The 18,366-nt window shown below is 42.1% G+C and overlaps 1 protein-coding gene across 7 annotated transcripts in view; it reads right to left on the bottom strand.

Annotated features, from left to right (window-relative positions):
• TBXAS1 (thromboxane A synthase 1) overlaps positions 1-18,366 on the bottom strand; it is a 264,346-nt gene that overhangs the window by 232,959 nt on the left and 13,021 nt on the right. The window contains exons 1-2 of one of the 7 annotated variants that reach the window (XM_051784697.1): positions 11,322-11,434; positions 10,649-10,817 (exon numbers count right to left, since the gene is read on the bottom strand). The exons of 4 other annotated variants lie outside the window; for them this stretch is intronic. The gene's annotated coding sequence lies outside the window, so the exon portion shown is untranslated. Of the gene's footprint in view, positions 1-10,648; positions 10,818-11,064; positions 11,295-11,321; positions 11,435-18,366 lie in introns of those variants that run through there. 2 more of the 7 variants (XM_051784694.1, XM_051784700.1) reach the window with 2 other exon arrangements.

Genomic DNA, 18,366 nt, shown 5'->3' on the forward strand with positions numbered 1-18,366 from the left:
TTATATCTTCAAAGAAAGGAACAAGGTAAATTATCACAAATAAAAAGAGGAATTAGAGGAAAACTCCATAAGAGAAGACCACCAACCTGTTACACACCAAAGTAACCAAATTCCATAATCAAAAAAATCTTCAGGATAACAACAGCAGCAGCTTTCAAGTAAATGCCCTTGCCCATGACAAAAACCTCCCTGAACTGTCCAGTATTGTTTGTTACTTATGAAACTATAAATACTCATATATGTACTGCAGACTTCCCACTCATTATAAAGAACCTATCGGAAAGTTAAGGAAATCAATGCTATGCAAAAACTAAGTTTGTGAATTATATGGTAACCTTGAGAAACAGAAATTCTGTAAGATCTGATTCTTATAACACACCAGATGAAGAGTGGTTTCTTCTATTACAACCCCAAGACAATAGCTTAGATTTAATGTGCAAGGCTTCTCCAATATCACTGTATTACATTTCCTCCATTTATCAGAGAAGTTAATAATATAGGTATCAAAAAAAGTAAAGTCTCTAACACAATGGAGTTTAATTTTAAGAAGATTTGGCTCTACTCTAACTGAATCATTGCTATTTTGGTTCTCCTGTGCTTCACAGCTGCATTAATTCCCTTCTAGCCTCAGATCCTTGCAGAATAAGTAAAAGGTGTTAACCAGCTCATCAGCTCCACAGAATAGCAACGTAGTTCACAGAAAACCTTGCTTGTATTAACAACTTTATTGCTATCCTGGGTCAATAACAGCTCTGTTGGTTTGCTGCTGCTGCTGGCAAGTTATCTGAGAACAACTACAACAAGAATCAAGATCAGTGACACAAGAAATTAATCAGCGGGCAGAAGCCAACTCCAACCAGCAACTGATTTTGTGGGACTTCTTTAAAAAAAAATTAAAAAATAAAATATCCATATGCATTAAAGTCTCTTCAAAAAACTAAACTAATCACCATAAGTGTAGAAGGTAAGAAATAATATTCTGATTTCACTGTACTTTTATTTACTTGGCTTTTGAGTTAAAAGACATATTTTTCTGTATATAGAGTTCAGATGCTCTCCTATTAAAGTCAACTGCATAACTCCTATCAGCACACACAGGTCAAGTACACACCTCACTTGTTTTTTAAGAAGCATTGGAGACTTTTGCCAGTCACATCAGGAAATAGGTGGGATGAATAGTTCTCAAATGCATGGATTATGAAAGAAAATAGGCTCTCACATCAGCATACAATTTGTAAGATGACACATAATCAAGCTTTTCTTTTCATCCTTTTCTGGTTTTGATGTTGGTGTTTGTTTTATTTTTCAAGCCTCATCACCTGTTACTTACTGAAGGATTTTAACTCAGCACCTCCAGCCATTAGGAAGGGTGGCACAACAGCATTGACTCCAAAACCTACCCGGAGCAGTCCTCATCACAGACCCACGCACTCATCATCTCAGAGTTAAGGATCTCAGCTTTGCAGGGTGAGGGAAAAGGAGTCAGGGATGCAGACAGCAATGCATACAGGCTATTTATCAATCCCGAGTCTCTCTTTAGAGGTCCTTTACATGAGAAATGTCATCCTAATTAACCAGTTAATAGCACAGATATTTTTCACCAACCTCCCTTCCTTTTGTTGAGCCACACTGGTCAATATTATTCTCCCTAGAGAACTAGGGAGACAAAGTTCTCACCAACCACATGCTGGAGGAAGGCAGAGGCAAGCAGAAGTGGAAGAGAGCCTTTTCCTCTAAGACTGCTATGAGTCAGCAGCACTGTCTGCATTTGCCTCCACCAGGCTTCACTCCAGATTGCATCTACCAAGCTTTGCAGCTCCTTGACACGGTGCCATCCGAGCTCTTCTCTCCTGCAGCAAGTAAATTCCATAGATCACTGCCTTGCTCATCACAAACAAAATGTTATCTACAAGAAGACATCCATCACATCCCTCCTTCCCCGGCACTGCCTTGGATCTCCCCAGCAAATGGCAGATGTACAAGACAGAAGCAATTCAATTCTGAGCAGGCAGAGCTTCTGCCTGCACAGATGTTGGCAGCGGTAAGTATTAAACGGGGAAGTACGTAACAGCATTCAGAGTCTGAGGAACTGAATTGTTCCTCAACTGCAAAAGAAAAAAAAAAGCCTGGCACCCAGACAATCCAGGTTTTACAGGAAGCGTTCATATCTTAAAGCCCTGTCTGACTGCAATAATATTTTCTGTAAATGCTCTTCCAAAAACAATGCATTTTAACTTCCAAATGAATACAACTGTGGCTATGAACCTCAGCAATGCTTGACATACGCTGGTATCACTCTGACACGAAATACAGAGCTTATTAAAAAGCAGGATCATAGACCTTCTCAGTAAACCTAAATCACATTAAGGACTATGACTTGTCTTCAAAGCATATAAAATGGAAAGTGTAGTCTTATCTATTTTAGAAGCTAATGACTACACCAGCTAGACTAACCATGTACTCCTGCTAATGACCAATTTCAACTCCTCTCATGCTATTCTACCTTGTATGTTTTAGATCTATAATAATCTAATTAAGGCTGAGCCACACCAACTTTATCATAGGTGAAGGAAGCCCAGGGTCTATAGAAATTTGTAGCACAGATCAACTACATTCTGGTATAGACAGCTTAGCAACAAAGTAGTGCAGACCAAAATACCATAAAACGGCTTAAAAAAAATTAATCAGAGACTAGTTTATGTATAAGCTTTAACAAAGCCCACGTACAAAAATGTGTAAGTATGTATGATAATAATTTATCTTAAAGACAAAAACCTTTCCAAAGCCAAAATGAATTCTTAATATCTTGAAAGTATACCAATTAAAAAGATCAAAGACACATTTCACATGGATTTTTTTAAAATTTAAAACAACCCTAATATCCAAAGTACGGGAAATATTAATCTATTGGAATAGAGGGATTTATAATGGCCATCTGTGACTTAATTATTACTATCCCTGTTCAAGGATTGATTAGGCAGATTAATCAGATGATTTTGTACTCCTGCATTACAAACTATGATAAACTACCCAACAGACAGACCACCAAGGCACCAGAGTCTACTAATAAAGATCTTGCTCTACATTCAAAACAGATGGGAGCACCAAAAGGACACCATGAGCACATGGAAGATTCTTGAACCACCTTGAATAAAAACACTCCAGTAAACTGGATCTCAGGAGGCAAACACAATAACTGTAAAACCATGCTGAGGAGGCCACTTTCATGACACTTCCAACTGAGAAACTGGAAGACACACTTCTACACTTAAATTGTTTTGCCAAGTCAGAACCTCGTTATATTAACCTAAATGCTTCTCAGGAAACAGGCACCCAGCTTAAAATTCTAGGAAAGCTAAAATATTATGCAAACTTGTACTTCACTAACAAATTTAATCTTAGCTGACTAAAAGTTTTGGTACTTCAAACTCAGTCAATATCTTAGGGGCTAAAAACCTCGTTATGCTAACTAAATGTAGTGCCACTGTACTAAGTCCCCTCTAAAAGCAACAAGCTGTGAGATATCCTAGTTATTTCAAAGAACTCCACTTAGAAATAGCACAGGTTTTGTGGTCAAAAGGAATGACAGTTTCTTCCTCTTGCTGTGAGAGTTCAGAATGAGTTTCTAAAATAAAGTTACCTTCGCTAATAGTAACATTAAGATCTTGCATCCCCTGTGAAATTCCAGAGAAAGCAGAAATTACTGTAACATCTGCTGCCCGTCGCCAGGCATTTCTAAGCAAATTGACTTTATTAAATAATCAGTAACTTGTTTATATTTCTACAGCTTGCTTTAGAAACATTGATTGATTCAAGCAATCCTATAATTTCATTGTCCTATAAACTTGACTGGAGATAAGTAAGGATTTATGTTGATGGATCAATAGCTCCACATTGACAGCAAAAGCCAAAGAACCCTGCCTAGGCTAGTCTTGTAGTTGCAGTGAGACATATAAATCACAGAATATGCTGAGTTGGAAGGGACCCACAGGGATCATCAAATCCAACTCTCAGCCCTGCACAGGACCATCCCCAAGAGTCACACCATATGCCTGAGAGTATCATCCAAATGCTTCTTGGAACTCCATCAGGCCTGATGCCATGACCACTTCCCTCGGAAGCCTTTCCAGTGCCCAGCTACCCTCTGGGTGAAGAACCTTTTTCTAATATCCAACCTAAACCTCCCCGACACAACTTCCCTCAGGTCCTGTCACTGGTCACCACTGTCCCTCCTCTTCCCCTCACAAGGAAGTTTTAACTGCAATGAGGTTTCCCCTCGTCTCCTCTTCTCCAGGCTGAACAGACCAAGTGACCTCAGTTGCTCTTCATATGGTTTCCCCTCAAGGCCCTTCACCATTTTTGTTGCTCTCCTTTGGACACTCTCTAGTAGTTTAATATTTTTCTTATATTGTGGTGACCAAAACTGCACATAATATTCAAGGTGAGTTTGCTTTTGTAACAATACCATGGTAAGAGATGGTAATTTAGAATTTCTTTTGTGAAGTTCAGTTTTTAAACACCAAGAGAAATATCTTACCTTCTTTATTTGATTGAGAAGCTACTCTAGATAACAAATTCCAGGCTTGAATTCTCCAAATTGCATATCAGTGCTGGATCACAGGTCAAAAGAACTGTGAAAAACTTAACAGAAGTACCTTGTTCTATAACTTAATTAAATAAACTGTGCATATTGACTTCTCTGTCATCCATTAGCTGGTGAGACTGACACCAAAATGTATAAAGCCTAGTCCTTTCCTGCTGGTTTTCCCCAATTAATAGAAATATTTTGAGAGCTCAATGTGCTATCTCTAGCTACTACATTCCCCACCTTACCTCTCCAGCTTACAGTTCAATAATTTTACTGTGAAATCTTTTCAATACAATACAAAGAGAAAAAGATCGAGAAAGATTAGAGGATGACTACATGCAGCCTCCTTAAAATCAGGGCAGGCACCTCAGAGGCAATTAGCCATAGCAACCAGCGCCACGTGGAGCACTGCAATGGCTCCTGATCTGCCAGCTGGAGAAACTCGGGACATTGCATCCTTCTAGGTGCCCTGACAGGAGAAGGGGAGTTGAAGAACAAATAGAAAGGACAACAGGGAGAAGAGCAGCAAAGAACAGGTAGATCTGACCATCCAGTCGCAGCTGTCCACCCTGCATTGTGCCTGTGAAAAGGACAAGCCAAAAGCTGGATGAACAGGCTGCTCAGTGACTCTTTCAAAGGCAGCTGATTGCTGATGCAGACTATCAACAGCCTGGGCTGTCAGGGCCAGAAGGGGGGTGGAATGAGATCCGAGGGCAACCCCTACACAGACCATCCCTCACCAAAGGGGTGAAGACTCACCAGGCTGAACATTGGAGGCAGGTAACAAGGTCCATTGGCACAGCAAAGAGTGAACCAGGACCAGGGCCCACACAGGGATTCAAGTCAGCCACTGAGCACTCAGACCCAAACTTCGGTGGGGTCCTGGGCCCATGGGAATAACATGCCAGTGGGGAGTCTCAGGTGAGATCAGTCAAGACAATTAACATTAACTGGTACCCTCAGTGCCTTGACAAGCTCAGTACTAAGGTAAAAAGATAATAACAGGCACATGGGAGTAGGGTAATCGAAACAGCAAATTCCCTAATACAATGCATTTATCAATACCCTGTCAAAATCCAAAATGACAAAAGGGTAAGGCACCAAAACTCTCAAAAATCGTGAACCTCAGAAAAGGTAAAAAAGTATTCTTCACCTGGGATCCACCACTGTTTTTTCAAATACCACATGCTCCCAGCAGAAACCCCACAGATTTGAATGGAGAATGTCCCCACAGGTTATGGCCTTCAGCCTAACAAGAATGGTAGAATTGTGTTTCACCTGGGAACTGGGGGCAGTATCAGTTCTGCCTTCATGCTTTATCTCTAATGGTCTAAAATCATAGGGTTTGGAGGCCTCTTTGTTTTGGGGCCCTCTGAGATGAATAAGATAGAAAAAAAGACAGATAAAATGATTGTGCAATGTATTAGATGATACAAACATGCCAACACCAAAAGAGTTGGTGTTGGTGATACTACATATCAAGTACCACCACCACCTAGTCTCTGCACAAAAGAGGCAGTAAACTGGAACAAAGGAAAAAGAAAGGTCACGATCAAGCAAGTTAGACTAATACTATTGCCACAGCAATGGTTCTCATACCTCAAGAAGCCCAGAGGCTACTAGTTTACATCCAGATGTAGAAAGGCAACATGACTGCAAAGAAACTAAACCTGGCAGCTCAAAGTAGTCAAAGAACAGTCCCAGTTCTTCAGCAATTCTTTAGTGGCATCCACAGAGCCACTCTTTTAGGATGCAGAAACGTCCCTTCACAGGACACGGGAAGCCCTCATGGAGAACACCAGCTACAGGGTTTGGTAATGCTGCTCTGACTCCTGTACACAGCCAGGGGAAGTTGTTGCTCTGTTGCCTCTCTTGCCTTTGAAAATGTTCCCTGTGATAAGCATTTCAAACCAACAATAACTGCACTGTGAACAATCATGACAAATATTTTCAGAAGGCAGTAAGAACACAAAATATATGGGGTACTAGAACACACAAAGCAGAAAGACATACAGCACCTTCAGACTATAGAGCAAATGCAGGGACAATATAAAGTACGTTGAAAAGCCTTATTTTCACTCACACCCCTATCAAGCGGGTATTCGCTGCCTAAATGTATGCATCACATGATGAATAATTCTTGGTAGATCATGCCAAGTTTTCCCAAAGGCCTTCTTACCCATATGAAAGGGATCACAGACAACTAACATGCAAATTGCAGCCCCCTTATATGCAGCAGAAGAGCACATGCAATATACGGGTGGCTTTGCTCTAGTTCAGCCTTTTGTGCTTTCTCATTCACTGGGTTTTTTTGCTGCAGTCCTTTCTGCTGACCACTTGTACACTGATTCACCAAATCAGAAATCCCTTCAGCTCTCTCATTCTCAGCAGATATGTTGTAACACAGACATGCATAACTGATGACAGGACAGAAAAAAAGAAAAAGTGAAAATGAAACTTACACAATCCCAAAATCAGGAATTTCCAAATTTCAGGTTATTTCTGCAAGTCTTGGTTTAGTTGAGGTTTTTGCTAAAGCACTAGTTGTCCATTTGTGCAATTGTGACAAATACAGTTTTACAGGGGGCAAAGATGGTCAAGCTCAAAGCAAGGAAAAAAATGCTCCAAAGCTGTGAAACTCAAAGGATCAGGGCTAAAACACTAATTAAACTATTTTAATTGCTCAATTTAAAAAATGCATGTTTCTCCTGCAGTCTCATGAATATGAGAGTAAATTTGTGATTTCTCAATGCTTGAGGTTAGCAATACTTGCAAAAAGGCATGAACCCAAAAAGCTGACCTGCTAGCCACAGGAGGAGAGGTTAAGTGGAAGAGTAAATAACCTGATGTCTGAGTTGAAACAGCAAGAAAAACTTAGTCTCAACAAGATTTTGACCCTGCTGACACTCCTTCTAACTTGCTCTCTCAAACTCTAGTGCAGTTGAGATCTGAATCTAAGGTTCACAGAGTCCAGCCTCCTACCTTCTGATGCCTTCTACCAAGTGGCAGATAAACCCAGCCTTATATTGTGGCTGAGCTAGTTTGAAATATGTATCCTCCCTGTATGGGGAGCTTTCTCTTTAAGAGCCCCTGCTCTGGCTGTGGCAGTTCAGACTAACTAGAAATGCCAGCAACTACCCAGATGCATGACAGAGGAGCTGGGACTACTTCAGACAGCGCAGGGACAGTGGGATGTTATGATGAACTGTACTTCACTTACCTTATATTCATAAGCAAAGTGACACATGAATGCGAGATGCCAGATGGAGTAAGCTGACTGAAAGCGGACAAGATGGGTTTCAGATGGGACCTATATTTATACAAGACTAGAAACCAAAGGCAGAGAAACAGCAGAAAAACTGCACAGGACAAAAGCCTCACCATACATTCAATAAAATACAGTTTCTTTCAGTCATCTTACCTTGGGTTCCTTTGGCCATGTCTGTAAAGCAGTGAGGCATCACACAAGGAATGCAGGTGTTCAGAGGGGCCCCTACAGATGCATGCAAGTATTTTAAGGTATAGCAAGGACTGGTGTTTTTGTAAGTCTGGTGCAGGGAGATGCACTATGTTCTTGTGTGATGCACTCAGCTCTCTGATTAGAGAGCACCAAGTCCAAGGGTAAAATATTGTTTTTCTCTTAGTATATGTAGCTCCAATTAACCTTATTGGAGCATTGTGGGTACACTGAGAAGATTACACTCCTTAATGTGCAGTTACAACTGTACTGTAAATGCAACATTTCATGCTTTCTATTATGGTTCAAGACTACTACGCTCTTCAAGACTGTTATAAACCTCAGAAAACAGGGGTTTATAATGGAAATGCTGAAACACTCAACTCTAAAAGCCCTGGCAGAGAGGAAATATAGTTATAAATTCAACTTCTATTTTCCAGCATATACATTGGCAAGTTATGAATAATAGGTATTTCTACAGTTACAACAGACAGATGTACACACCGCTTAGGATAACCTTTGCTGTAAAAGTGGAGGATGGAAAGAGCTCAAAGTGGAAAGAGCAACCTTTCATCTTGTCTCTTACAGAGTTACTGCAATTGCAATAATGACATAAAGCCAGCAACTAAAATTTAGTAGCCTGTGCACCAGGGTTGGATTCTGAATGCATCTTTTTTAAAAAGGGTGGGTTATGTTTCTATGGTCAGCAAGAAAAAGGCACGAGCCCCCCCCCCCCCCAGCCCCCTCAGCCTCCTTTGTTTTTTTAAAAAGAAATTGGCTATTTGGATACTGTTCAGATGACATTGCAAAGCAACCTGCTATCCAGTCATAAATGGATATTCTCTATATATTCTCTTCTATATATAATCTGGTCCCTAGCTTCTTAACAGTACCAAGAAGTAATATTTCAACCAGCAATTACTGGACTTGCTAACGTAAAGAGCCCCCACTCTGTTTGGCAAGAGAAAGATGGGCAGGTAACTGTACTATGACTGGGGTTGAGGCAATTGGGAATTTCTTCAGATATTAATAGCAATGGCAGAGGTGGGTCAATATAATCCCATTAGCCATATCACACTGTTTGATTTCTGGTACATATGAGGAAAGGAAAACAAAACCGACACAATTGCCATTTGGGAAGTATGCTGACGGGTAAACAGGAAAATCCATGCCTGTTTTAAACATTGCAGCCTGACAGGCCGATGTAGAAAGGTACAGTAGGGAGGTCCATGTGTTTTGCTGGTACAGCCTTCACCACTAGAAGGGAGGGAAGAGAGGCACCCACCACCTGTTGTTGCTGCCTGCATGATGCTCGTTGCCACCACCATCATCCTCCTCCTCCAGCCCCTGCCCTGTCTCAAGGTTTTCAGTGGTTTCATGCCTCTCTGGAGACAGTCTTGCAGAGGTTCTCATACCCTGGCTTAAGTTGCCATAGGTACTGTCAGTGTACAGAGAAACATTCAAAGTTCAGCAAGGCTGCATGCCAGGTATGATCCCTGTTTTTTATATTAGTGCTGTTCACATTTGAGAAAGTTTCTTGAATATGTAGGGAACGCTTTCAGATTCAGATGCCTCCATAAGTTAGTTTCTATTACAAACATACTAGCAGTGCCACTAATACTGTAAACAGCAAGAACATCAAATACACCGTAGGTCTATGAGGTATATGAAAAACTTCCCATGGAAAGCAGCCCATGGGCCCTCCCCATTACAGCTGCTGGGATTTTTAAGGTGATGGACTGGTTTGTAGAAAGTTTAGCGCTTCTTACCAACACCTCTACCATTAGCTATAGCATCCTCGTTTTAGATCAGAGGGCACTGTGTTTAACATTTCTGCATGCCTGATTCATGGAGGACACCGGCTCATTAGCTTTCTGCTTTCTGCCTTTCCGTACGACAGCGCTCCTGCCGCCGAGGATGCACAAACCCAACACACCCAAAAGCCATATCTCCACATTGACCCAGAGCTGCCAAGGCTCTGAACAGGAAGTGAACTGCTTCATTGTCCAGACCTGTTCATTTCAGCATTTGGCAACATCTGCGGAGATCAACAGCAAAGCTACTTTACTGCCATTAAAATGCAATTCCCAGCAGAACTGAGAACTGCTTTTCACATCTTCTCTTGCGTGAGACCTTTTACTAGGACTAACTCCTGTCTTCACTTTCACCTTTTTTGTTTAAATAGGGTCTTGCATCGGTAGCCTTAACTAAAAACTCCCATTCTGCTCCCACAGTTTTCAGCCTGCCCACTGCTTGCTGTTTCACCCCAGAAGCAGTAGCTGAGAACCAGTGACCCTGACCATAAGTAATGCAAATGGTCAATTATGTTTTGCAAAAATCTGTGGTCTTCAGAATAATTAGTAAATTATTCGTAGGAAAGGACCATTAGGGTATAACTGTGTCATTGAACCAAGCCTCTATGCATGGGGGATCTCACGTGCATTCAGCCATGGCAGGTGTGCAGAGCATCCTTTTGCAAGGTATTTCCCAAAACTCTCTGGCAAATTTACATTCAGGTGTAAGGACTAATAGCAAGGCTAGAATAGTTTCCCAGGCACCTGCTTGCCAGAGGATCACAGCCGAAATGTTCAGGAGTGTTTTACCTGGCCCATGAAGCACACAAAGCCATTTCTCCTCCTTGTGCTATGTTGACCACTGCTCTGTTTTATTAAGCAGCAGGATGAAATGGTAACATTTCCAAGGATTTTCACTGTAGTGATTTGAACAGCCTGAGACTTTCAGTTGCCTCCAGTTTAGCAAACAGCAGATACACTGGAAGAAGGAAATGTACACAGGCAGAGACGATTGCAGCCACTTATGCAAATTTGTATTTGGCTAATTCTCTCTACTAAGACCAAGAAAGTCAACTTAAGAGAAAAAAAAAAATACTTAAAAAGCAAGCTTAAATTCAGCAAAAACCTGGATGTTATTCACTAGAGAAAGATTTCCACTTCTTGTAGGGAGTGGGATTTCCACCTCCACTTTTTCTATGATTGAATGATTAATTTATCCCACTAACCTTTGTCTAAAGGAGCCAACAGCCACACTTCTGCATGGCTGCAGGGGAGAATGACATCTCCACACAGCCGGTCCCACGCGCTGACAGTTCTGGCAGCCAACCCAAGCCCCGATGACTTCGCCCAACAAATGTGCCACGGGAACGACATGGCAACACCTCACAGCCAAAAGTACGGCGCGAGGAGGACTGGGGGGGACAACAGGATTTACGCCACCGCTCCTCCACCTACTCCACGGCAAGTACTAGGAGATCCTTACCTTTACAGGTCTCCCATGCCTCCTCCAGCGGTTCCTGGTTGGGCTGCCAGCAGGGAGCTGCCCTGCAACAGCCCGAGGGGAGCGGTGGGGCGCGGAGTCAGAGCTGCCTCCCACGGGACAGAGAGGTGCTTGGACAGGGGCCAGGCAGGGCCGAAGAACTACAACTCCCAGGAGGCCCCGCGCCTCTCTGCCCTGCTCCTCCTCGGCTGCCCCCCGACACGCCCTCTGGGGGTTGTAGTTCCAGTGCTGCCCCGCTCGCGCTCCCACCGACACGCTCTTGCTGGGAAGGGAGGCTTTGCGTGGCCGCAAAGGAAACTAACACTCTGAAACCTTTTAAATATATTTTTTTAAAGCTATATATATATGTGTGTGTGCTTTATATATATGTGTGTGTCATTTAAAAAAATAGCAAAACTCAGCAAGTATTTTTTACTACAGTAAGGGAAAAATGGGAAGTTACTGTACTTCCAATTCTCTTTTTGCTTCTGGTGGGGGTTTGCTTTGCTGTGAAGGGAGAGGGGAAAAAGTGAGAGGAAAAAAGCTCATAAGCAAGTATTGCCAAACAACTTTGCAAAATCAGATGGGAAAAACTTAAATGTTCCCATACACTAATTAGTTAATGACTGGCCTCAAGCCGACAAACGTGCTGATACTTAACTGTATCCTCCACTGAAGTGAATGCAATTGAATCTCATACTCCAGTTGTTCCAGAAACTCGAGGCCTCTAGAAATTATAAGCACGGCTTAGTAATGGTGAGATTTTAAAAGTAATTAAGGGCTTATCCACATTGGGAGTTGCTGCAGAGTACCTCCACTTGCAGAATTCCCCTTCCCTGCGTTGGACATGTATTTCACGCTAACAGTGCTTTATTCTGAATTAGTTTGCCCCATTCAGGCTTTCAGTTCAAAAGCTACCTTCGCCCAAATTGAGGGACTTACACAAGGTGAGCCTAAACTGCACGTTCTGTTTTTACCTTGTGGTTGAGCCTTTATTTAGGCATCTGTTCCCAGAAGCTGGGCATTTCTTTGGAAAACTAGATATGAAGTTTCTCACACAGTCACTGCTGTCCTGAATTTGGGAGATCAATAGGAACACTAAATGCCACAAGACTGACAAAAAACCCCTTTGGGAGTATGGCCCTATTTGCCTAACTGGGAATGTTTGTTTTTCTAACCTGGAGAGGAAGGCTGTGCAAAGGAGAGAAAGCCCTCCTTTCAGAGTAAAATCTGCTCTTAGTAATTAGCCCTTGTGGGTAGCAAGTATTAACAATGCTTCACAGAGAACATAAAATTCATAATCTGTCCAGAGTATAGCCAAAGCTTTAAAGTTTTGCCCAATTTTTATTAATTGCATATGCATAAAAAATGTCAACAATGTTAATGTGCAACGAGCCAGAGAAGTTCTTCCAAGACCACTAGGTATTAAGCCCATGGATACACCAACAGGCTCTCTTTACTTGGGGTGAAGAGGAGGAAGAGAACGAAAGGAGGTCCTAGATAATAGGAGGTAATAATGCATGAGTGATGCAGAAGGTTTCAGTGTGGAGACAGGTGGTACCCATAAAGCTTCTACGCAGCATCACACCACAGCCATCTCTGTGCAGTTGCATGACAATGCAAGACTTCCCAGATGAGGACGACGTGACACAGAGGCAGACACGGAGTCCTGCCAGAATTGCAGAGGAACCACTGCTCTGTGGCTTCTAGCTCTGAGACACAGCCCAGCTCTGCACGAGACTGAAGGGAAGCTGCAGGACTCCTGTGCCCAAGTCAATCCATTGAATGGCTTCTGGACTCCATTTGGCCCAGGGAAGGGTTTAGCTGCTTTGCAGAGCACTACAGCTCATCTTGTACTTCTAGAACAAGCACATGAACAGCATACTTAAGCCATAACCCGGATAAGCCTTCCAGGATATTTGAGATTCTACAGTATGTGACTTTTTAAAGTAAGTTTTCATAGACTTGCTAGGAAAATGTGAGTTTTGACCTAGCACTTTTCATTCCGAGATTTCTGAATAATCTATTTTAATGCAGGTTTAGAAAAGAAAAAGAAGATGGGGGGAAAGAGTATGTTCCTTTGACTTCAGTTCAAGTCCAAGTGATAGAAGACCTATTAATCACCAGCATGCAATTTATATCAGAACATCAGAATGCCTGTATTTAAACAGACACATAGAAGAGCTGGAATGGATTGCTTCCCAAGATCTTGTGGCATTAAGAGTGGCGTTATGCTTGCTTTCTTTTTTTGTTTTGAACTTTTGTTTTGTTTTGAACTCTTCTTTTGTTTTGACCGAGACAATATCTCTTACTGAAAAGGAGATGTAAGAGAACTGCTTTTGTGATTATTACTTATTCCAACAGGTATTTTGCTAGTTCCTGACTTGCATAACTACATACACCATGAATAAGTCTATTGAAACTGCTAAGGTCTGTCTAATGTTTTCATCTTCCTATTTCCCAGAACAAAAATGGTCTCAGTCATCTATTATTTGCAAGAATTCACAGATAATATCAGAATAAAGAGGAAGCGTGGATAATATAGCACAAGCCCCTCCTATTGTTTTGTTGGAGTAGGGAAATCCACTGGAGACTAAACTTTCTGTAAACATTGGTCTGATGCTGGCTGCCCTCCTTCCCTCCCTGAGGGGCTGGATGACGTGGGGAACCTCAGCCCACCCCATTCGCCTGACTGCCTGTAACTCAGAGCTGAAAGAGTTGCCATATGTAAGAGCCACAGCAGGATGAACATGCTTCTTTTCCCACATGGAAAAGAGAAGCAAAATCCAGGTGCAGATGATTTCCCAATAGCAGAAGGTAGGACAAGAGGAAAAAACATTTAAAGCCAATGGTGCCAGAGCTAAAAAATCCCACTGCCTTTCACAGGGGAGCTGCAACCAGCCTGCAACTCCTCATGCAGAGAAGAGTGAGTCAAGTTTGCAATGCCATGCAGGCTCATACATAGCAAAAGCTTTCCATATTGCTTCCATATTTTGAAAAAGCCAGAGCTTTCCTCAGCACATTCTCTTAAACACCTAGTAGGTAAGGGAAAAATGGAGGCAGAGCCAAAACAATAACCTTGCAAACTGTTGAGCAGCAAAGCAGAGGTGTTTTCCCTGAACACCTTTCATAGCTGCACCGTGCTTTCTTGGGCACTTGCTGAGGCAGGAGCTGATCCTACCATCTCACTCTGTCCCCAGCAGTATCCCAGTCTGCCATGCAGCCTCAGCAGATTTGCAGGGTATTTCCACTGGGGTTTGACTGACCACAGGTGAGCAGTGATCAGATGGTAAATACCCAGCGTGCACAATACTTCATTTGTAACTTTGACAAGATGTTAGAGGCTAAAGTAGAGGGAAGTTCATGGGAGAGCAGTTCCTTGTCCTAGGATCCAAGAGTAAGGGTTGTTGTCCCTCCTGTGCCTGGGGAAGGCTCTGCTCTTCTCACCCTTGCCACTTGTGGCAGATGAAATGAAGACATGGACAGAATCTGGGCTGAGGGGGAGGACAGGAGGGGCTGGATCCCAGCGGGCAAACGGCAGAGGCTCCACATTGTTCTTGCCAGCAGATGGAGCAGGGCTGGCATGGGAAGAGTGTGCTGTAGAAGTGGGAGGCCCTCCTGCCTCCATCCCTGCCTGCCCCTCTCCTAGGAGGAGCTTCTTCTACCCTAGATGGATCTCCCCTTTCCTGCAGGAGGTCTTTCTCATTCCCCCTCTTGGCCAGCTGATCCATTCCAAAGGTGTCTCTCGAGTAAGGTAAACTTCTTCCAGGGCTGCCTCCTTGCACCGATGCCTGCAGAAAGCTGAATCCAGCAATAAGGGCTGATGACTATAAAAGCATCTATCCCTGCTTCTCCACTGGTGTGTGCATGTCCATTCACTCATGTCCACAGGCACTCACCCTTTTGTTCTCTAGCTGTGGACTACCTTGAGCTGACAGAGACCTTCCACATACCTGTGACCACCCTCCATTTCTCCTAAACTGGTTCAGTATCATTGTCTCTAGCTGTCAGACGGGTTATTTTCCACTCTTATTTCTGTTTCTGCTGAGTTTAAGCCAGGATCAACATGAAAGATGGATATGTTCATGTCAGGTCAGCAAATTAAACCTAGTGAGCTAAGAATAACCAGATTTCAAAGGTGAAAAAACAGAGATAGGGTGGAAATGGAGAAGTACTATTTTGCTGCTTAGCCCTAGACATGGGAATGAAAAAAACCCAAATGTAACCCACCCCTCATAACCTCTTGCCTTACAGCCCTTTAACTCCTCCACGGGTAACAGGCCTCCTCATGGTGAAGCTGTTCATGGAATGAGGCAGTCCAGGGCACGAGAAGGGACAAGGAGGCTCTGATACCTCCTGGGTGGGCAGTGATCAGTGGGCATTATACTCAGCTAGCTGTAGTGCTACTACTGTGGGCACCATTCAATGCAAATGAAAAGATAAGGATAAAACTGTACAGAATAAATACTGTCTGGTTTGCAGAGGGAGACATTTGCAGGTAACTCCAATATTTATGCCACATTCTTCCTGCTTTTGCCTTTTGGTTTTCATTATTCTGCTTTTTGGAGTCAATTCATTCTACTTCCTCAAAAGAACTGGAATATTTTCTTTTTTTTTTTTTTTTTTTAGTATTTTTAAAAAGCAGCTCTTTTGTTTATGTCATATATACAATCTTCACCATCATTAAGTAAGACATCACCTGGTGTTATGCCCACAGGGACAAATACAAGCTTTGTAAATAAAAAAGTACATCAGTGTCTTATTTGCTTTAGAGTAGACTACACATTTAAAGCCAAAAGGTAGTTGTGTAGTCCTGTTATGTTCCAAAACTGCCATTCTGGTGTCATTTATTTTAGTCTGTTGCAAAATAAAATAGAGATGATTGAAAATCCTAAAGCTCATACCTGAGAAAGGACAGCAAGAAATCAGCACAGATTGTATTCTTTCTTTCATTTATTTGAGGGGCAGATAGAGAGCCTGCTGCAGAAAATGCCTTTGACATAGATGTTTGAATGATCTGCTACATAGACAATAAAGAATAACATTTTATAAGCTTTTTATGGGGTATTAAAAATCTGAAGTGGCCAAGTTTTCTAATGGGAGAAGCAAACTACTTCAGGAGTTGAACAGAGGCACCATCTGCATCAGAGCAACCCCAGACTAATTGACTGTGAGTGTGCTTGTCTGTGTGTGTGTGTATACATGTGTGTGTGTGTTTCAGAGAGACATTCTTTACTTCAGTTCCATTATAATTCCTTTAAATATTTATTACTGGAATGTAAATTCTGCTGAAAACTGAAGTCTTTGCTTTGGAAAAAACAGACCATCACCTACCACGGGTGTTGTCGCTCAGTGAAATAGCCAAGTCCCATTTGGAGAAACAAAAGGATCCGGTTATATAAACAAGCCAGTGCATTGAATTATAAGAGTGGGGGGAAAAAGAACAAAAACCTGCTGACTTCTGGTTGAACTACTCCTGGGCTATGTGTGAGCTGAAGTTCTGCAGATCTAGCAAGAAGTAGGAGCAATATTAAAATGAATTGGTTACAAATAGTGGAAATAGTCCAGCAAGCACATTTACAATGTGCAGCCCTAAGTATGGCTTTGTTTTCAGATTGGTTTGTCTTTATTTTGAATGTAAAACATTAATAAGCTTCTTAAGGAGAATGGGGATGGGAGAAAACATTGGCTGATCACCTTAAAGCCCAGGAAAATAAAAAAAGTTCTCAAGTTGCTGGATGAAATAACAAACTAGAGTGGGTTTATACTTCTTACATTGCTATGAAAGCTTTACTTCTTGATCATTTCCAGACACTAGAAAGTTATTAAAATCCACAAAGGGAAAAGAAATTCTACATTTATATGAGCTTTAAAACTTATTTTGGGACTTCAGCTTATTGCCAGTGTAATGGAGAGTAAGCCTGTAATGTGAAAAAGCTAGTCAAAAAGAGTAACCAAGGACCAGTCTAACTCTACAAACATTTGGGAAGGGATTTATCAAATAATATCTGGGGTTACACTTTATTCTGGAGGGTCAAAACTGGAACAGACTGGTGTGGATAGTACCAGCGCTTAGGCTCAGATATTTGTATCACTTTAAACCTTACTGTCATTTCAAGGATATAAATAGGCTTGGAAAAATCAGATTATTGGGAGGATTAAATTGGAATCAGTGTCAGTAATAATCTATTCCTTTGTGGTGACACCAACCGAACGAGGGAAAGTTTGGGGGAGGGGAGTAATGCTACACTGCCGATGGGTTGTGTGGGAATGGGGAATACAAATGAGGGGAAGGAGGGTTAAACAGTGCAGCTCTCATGTGGCTAGTAGGCAGGGTAAGCATAAGGACAGAGAAATCCTCCTTAGAAACAGCATTGGCCAAAGACCCTGTCTCACCAAAAGCTAGTTGCAGTGATGGAGTGTCAAAATACACTAGTCATTCTAGTTTATCAAATTAATACAGTCTGTCTGTGTTCTGTGCTTCCCCACTTCCAGCCCCACTACCCAGCATGCTCAAAGACCCACAAAATCATGGAGGAGTTTTTACCTTATTTCCTTTTTTTTTTTTTAAATTACATTGCCTGAATCTTTTCCCTACAGTGTCACTCCCATTATCTCCTAACCAGGCTGGAGAAAACAGGCAGCACGTACCTGACATTCCTGTCTCTGGGGACTCTGGAGTATGCCAGGCAGAGGAACATAGTGTGGTCTCCAAACACCAGCCCCTCCATCTCCATCTCAGTTCATGGCACAGCTGGCCCTCACTCAGCCATCCACAACTTCAATCCATGTAGGTGTTGCCTACATAAGAGCTAAGCAAGAAGCAGCTGGTCCAGGCTCTTTAGCATTGCCCCAAATACATTTCTACAAGTACAATCAAATTTATTCCTCTCTTTTGGATCCAGAATGATTTTGATAGCGGTGACTTTAATTCGGTGACAAATTGCCTGCAACAGGACAAGGGGTAATGGTTTTAAACTAAAGGAGTGTAGATTCAGACTTGATATACACAGGAAATTTTTTATGATGAAGGTGATGAAACACTGGC

Source organism: Manacus candei, unplaced genomic scaffold (genome assembly GCF_025592945.1).
Source record: "Manacus candei isolate 608988 ecotype Guabito, Panama unplaced genomic scaffold, ASM2559294v1 h1tg000018l, whole genome shotgun sequence".
Lineage (NCBI taxonomy): Eukaryota > Metazoa > Chordata > Aves > Passeriformes > Pipridae > Manacus > Manacus candei.